Raw genomic sequence first — 6000 nt, forward strand, 5'->3', positions numbered from 1 at the left:
AAAGGGGACTCATGCGCCATCCGGAGAATGATCTTCCGGAAACCCTTTGGGATCACTAACTGTTCCTGAACACCCCCGGACTTCTCTGGGTGCACCACCTCCCTATATAAGAGGTTTCGGTTAATTTTAAGTCCAGTTTTACCCCTCGAGGACCCCATAGCCTGTTTCCAGAGGTTCTCTAAGGTGGCGTCCGTACGCTGTTCATTTGGAAACGTAGGGAACGTAGCTATTATCTCCCGGGGTAGGATAGGGAACCTCTGTGTCTGACCCGCTTGTTTCAAAGCTTCTGTTCTTTTTTTCTTTTGGTTACGGTTTTGAGCTCTGGAGGCTCTCATGAGCCTAGGGGACGGCTTTTCCACCACACCTTCCTGAAAAGGAAATATTTCCCCAAGCTCTTCCTCCGTACCTGCCATTGCCTGCCTCTGAGATCGGGTATTAACTAAGTTTTGTTTAGCTCCTATAATTTGTTTTAACCCTGGCCAGTCCTGACCCAAAATGAGATTATAAGGAGCCCCTGGAACTAAGGCAACTGAAATCGGATATACCCTATCCCGGTATAGTACCGTAGTAGGCCTAAGAGCATACCTCACTTCATCGCCATGTATACATTTTATGACCACCTCCTTAGCATGGCAACCCTCTTTCTCTCCCGGGAACACTTCCCTCCAAAACTGCAAGGCCATTATGGACTGATCAGCTCCCGTATCTAGTAAGGCTATTGTGTCCTGCCCTCCCACCGAGACTTCAATGCTACATACATCCCGTGTTCCCCCTTCTAATCTGTCAGCCTTCAATGACCCAGAGGACGCCTCTCCAGGACCCCGACTGGAAAGATTCATCATCCTCTTGTTTCCCCAGGTGGATTCCAAACTCCTTCTTATATAACCTTTCTTTCTTTGGTTAGGATGACTCGGCCTGGGGGGAAGTACGGGGCTCTTGTCGGGTCTCCTTCTCAACCAAGCAGGGCGACATTTGCTGAGCTCCTTGGTCGGAATACCCCTCAATAGGTTTCAGGCTTACTCTCACATCAGTGTCTTTGGGATCACTTGATGCTACCCCAACGTGTGAAAAGTCAAATAACCCTACAGGTCCTTCCAATAACACCTCCGAGAGTGATGTGTGTGCTAGGCACCCAGCTCTTTCTTCCCATAAATGTTTGAGAACCTGATTTTGCTGTTGCATGGCCTGTAGGAGTGCTCCTTGTTGCTGCTTGAAGCGCTCCACATTCGCTTGCCGCTCTTCATCCCGGGCTTTCAGAAGGATATCCAGCTGCTCTCGCTGTTGACGATACTCCTCTGACAACTCTGCCCACAACCGATCTTGCTCCATAGCAGACCTAGAAGACACAAACAACAAGAGAGGGAACCCAAGTGTGGCTGTTCGGCAAAAGTGTTCCTCCCCTTGTTAGCCTCCCCAGCCTAGGTACTCTTACCATCAGTACTGGAGAGTCTACGCCTTTGGGTTTTAGGCCTCCTTGGCCTCCAGTCGTTCTCCGCACGGCGTGCTCCTCTGGACACCTGTATCCCCGGGATCTGGTTCTGGTACTCCGCTCTGCGACTGGCCTCCAACTGGTTCTCTTCCTCCGGACTGGAACGCCGTTCCTGCCTGCACCTTCGCCAACACAGAAATGCTGCTTCCTTTAAGCTGACGTCCTTCCGGAACTGTTTCCAACCGACTCCTCCCCTTGGACAAATCACCAACTCAGGAACCAATCCACAGTTAATTATTCATCAGAATAAGGCCGTTACGTATCAAAAAAAAAACAAAGTCCAGCACAAAACTTGAGCGTTTTTTTTTTTTTTTCAATAGCAGTTTCTCAAAATGACCTGCAGGGGGTGCTATATCCCACTTCTGACACCATTATGTGGTCCACTGTAGCACAAGATAGGAATCCCTTACACTCACAGTGACTGCCACAAGAAAGCACCTTGACGTGTGGCCCGGACCGGAGCCGCCCTGCAGGATCGGATTCACTCTCTTCCCAATACAATGGCAAGAAAGAGGAAAATCAAAACAAAATCACTACCATAACCGTGCAAACAAATAATCTTATTTTTATTTGGTTTGTCTCCAGGTAGATAGTCTTTTCAATAAAGCTGCTAAGCTGGTCAGAATAGCTTTGTACAGCAGGACTAAAACAAAAATAATAAACTTAAACAAGGCAGCAAAAAAACAGTAGCAAAGCCACAAGTCCTTGACTTATATTTAGGGATAAGGACACCTCAGCTGTGTCTCTGGTTTGCAACCCCACTGGGTCAAAACCCTGACTGCTGCAAATGCAGACAGTATCAAAATTCAGAAGAAAAAAAAACAAAACAGTTCCAGGTACTTTTCTTCTCAGCACAAAAGTTGTACAGTTCCTACAAGCCTCTGGCAAGTTTCCTACACTGCCAGGAAACAGGGGAGTGATAGGTTTTGCATACAAAAGTCTTTCACTTGACTCTCACTATGCCCGCCCAAGATATCAGCAAAACCTCTCCCTCAAAGAAATCACTCCTCAGCTTGCACACAAAAAAAAACAGAAGAAAAATGTTTCACCAACAGTTCAACACTCCCAAATCACACTCACTGTTTGTGGACAGCAACAAGGTTCACCTGCATGTCCTCAATAACTTCAGGAGCACATTCTGCCAATGCTTCTCCCAATTCCATGGGCAGCTCACCGGAAAACATAGGCTGTTCAGCAGACCCCTCCTCCAGCACCTCCATAGGAACTGGATCGTTGCTCCTGCTTGGCTGCGAGGGCACCCTAGGGAGGAAAGGATTAAATCTTCTCCCTATCTTGCTTCCCTCTCTGCTCTCCTTCCTAGGCTTAAGTACATTAGGGCGACACCCTGCTTTGTCAGCCCTGGCTGAGTTCCAAGGACCCCTTGGGCTCCCCCGGTGGTTAAGGTCGTTATTACATCTAACCACAGTCTGTCCCTTCCCAATTCCACTCCGGGTTTCCTTTATTGCTTCAATTTTTCTTGTTCTAACTGGGACCTGGGCAGGGAGCCTACCTGACTGGTCACAATGTTGAACCTCATTTGCCATTTTGCAGCCCATTCCTCGAGTGTGTTTATGTCTCGTTGTAGGTCTTCACAACATGAAAAGTTAATTTATTGTCAAAAATCACTCCTAGAATTTTAATGGTATTAACCGATTGCAAAGGAATATTTTTAATAGAAATAGGGGCAATAAGTTTAGGAGTTTCTTTCCATGGGAAAAGCATTATTGTAAAAAAGTGAGTGGATTTAACAATGTTCTGCCGGTTAACATTGATTAAAAGATGCTACAAATTGAGTGGACTTAACAAAGTTAAAAGTTAGTGATTAACAGCTCTAGGGATCAGTTATTGTGGAATGAGATTGTGCAGGTTAGTTGCCTAAGTACTTTAGGAAAATATATATTTTTAGGCGTTTCCTAAATCCCCCCTAAGTAGTAGACGTAAGCAATTGTTCTAGATCTTTACCCCATAATGCTGCCTGATATGAAATTTACATCCTCTAACCAGAGAGGAAACAAAATTCAAGTGTGAGCTTCTCTTATGTCTGTTGGCTGAGAAAGAGAAAACGTCAGTTATATATTTAGGTGCTAAACCGAATAGTACCTTAAAACAGAAACAAGCAAACTTGAACTTCACACGTGCCTCCATTGGCAACCAATGCAGAAGTCGGTAGGAAGGTGTAACATGGTCGAACTTCTTCATCCCGAAGATCAGTCTGATTGCTGTATTTTGCACTAGTTGTAGTCGCCGCATATTCTTCTGGGAAATTGATAAGTAGGCAATATTACAGTAATCAAGTTGACTCAGTATGAGGGATTGTACCAGAATTCTGAATGATGACACATCAAAATATGCTTTAATGGACCAAAGCTTCCAGAGAGTGAAGAAACCCTTTCTGATTATGGAGTCCACCTGGTCTTCATGGTTAGGCTCTGATCCAGTGTTATACCCAATACCTTCATAGTAGATTGAATAGGATAACTGAATTTATTGATGCATAGTGATGTTTTGGTATTTAGCGGGTGTGGCGAAGCAACAAAAAATTTTGGTTTTTCTGAGTTAAGTTTTTAGTCTGAATTCTGTCATCCATTGCTCCATCAAATTTGGTACTTCTGTTGCTTTGGGAGTGACTTCCAAGAGAGAGCTAGTGAATGGGATAATGATCGTGAAGTTATCTGCGTAGGTAAATAATTTTATCCCCAGCTGGGACAATTGCGCACCTAATGAAGACATGTAGACATTGAAAAGCAATGAGGATAGTGGTGACCCTTGCGGCACACCAGATGGATTGCTCCATGTATCAGATAGATCGCAATTGAAATGTACTTGATAGGTGCGAGACATAAGGAAACCTCTTCTCTGATACCAATTGCATCTAAGCATTGTAGCAGTTTCCCATGGTCTACTAAGTCAAATGCAGAGCTCATATTGAATAGCATGATCAGGGCGTTAAGTCCCTTACTAAACAGGAGATGTAAGTTATCCAAGATACACAAATAAACAGATAGAGGAACCAGTTCAAAAAATACTTTCCACTTTCAACGGTGCTCAGAATGCAAGATGGAATGTAAGAACTCAGAGTGGGGGATTAACCCCTACCAGAACTCTTGTGGTATCTATCATTGCACCATGACTGCTGTGAAAAGTTGTTTTGAAACATTGAATAGAATAAGTGATACTTTGTAACTTGCACACTTTCAAATTGCTTATAATGTATGAATGGTTCAAAGGTTAAGTAACTTAGCTGAAGATTGCTGCTAGCGTTAGTTTGGCTGGGTCCTGACGCGTTTCGCCTTACTGGCTTCCTCAGAGAACCCGCATACAATCTTGCATATTGTTATTTATCCTAAGAAAGACAGAAAAGTATGGTACATGTAAAAATGGGTGTAAATTTAGTTATCCAAGATAGCCACAATTACTGTCTCAGTGCTGAATAAAGGTCTAAAGCCAGATTGAGTTTCATGTAAGAGAGAAAACTGATTAAGATATTCCATTAATTGGGTATGTACCAATCCTTCCATTAGTTTTACAATAAATGGAATCGATGCTACTGGTCTATAGTTGGTGACTAGTGCTGAAGATTCTTTACTATTTTTTGGAATTGGGGTTATTATTATGTGTAAGTACCACCACAGGTTGATACTGATTGATATATAGCCTAAATGGAAGAAAAAAGATCTCAGAATCACCTTTTGGGGATCATAGATTTCTCACCCCAAAATTATACGGTGACGATCACTATCATTGATCAAAAACCTCCATTGATGATAGAGACTTGTCACCGTACAATTTTGGGGTGAAAAATCTATGATTCCCAAAAGGTGATTCTGAGATCTTTTTTTCCTCCATTTAGGCTATATATCAATCAGTATCAACCTGTGGTGGTACTTGTTTTTACTTTGTTGATACATATCTTTCAGTTGTTGTGTTAGGTTATTATTATGTGGCCATTGTTAGTGAGGAATTTTCCATTTTTTAGGTTATCGGTTAAATAATTCAGCAAAGATAGTTTAAAGTCTAATGGACCTGCTTTCATAATTTCTGGGGGACATGAGTTCAAAACACAGTATGATTTTGAGTACAGTGGTGCCTCACACAACGAACTTAATCCGTTCCAGGAGCAAGTTTGTTATGTGAAACGTTCGTTGTGTGAAACGCGTTTTCCCATAACAATACATGTTAAAAAAAATAATTCGTTCTGTAGCATAAAATATGCTAAGATGACATAAAAAAAGATAAATTTTTGGTTATTATTTTTATTTAGATACATCTAAAAACATAATTGTTTTTTAAAACAACACACATTTTTTAAATTTAAAGACAGACTAAGTAGAGTCTAATTTTACAGTGAGAGGGCAGAGTCTCAGCGGCAAAAACTGGGACTTAACTGTTCATTTTTTTTTTTTCTACCGTGTTTCCCCGATGATAAGGCAGGGCCATCAAATAAGACAGCCCCCCCTTTTTAGAAAAAAATGTAAAATAAGGCACCCCCCCGCAAATAAGCCACCCACCGA

Source organism: Geotrypetes seraphini, chromosome 6 (assembly GCF_902459505.1).
Source record: "Geotrypetes seraphini chromosome 6, aGeoSer1.1, whole genome shotgun sequence".
Lineage (NCBI taxonomy): Eukaryota > Metazoa > Chordata > Amphibia > Gymnophiona > Dermophiidae > Geotrypetes > Geotrypetes seraphini.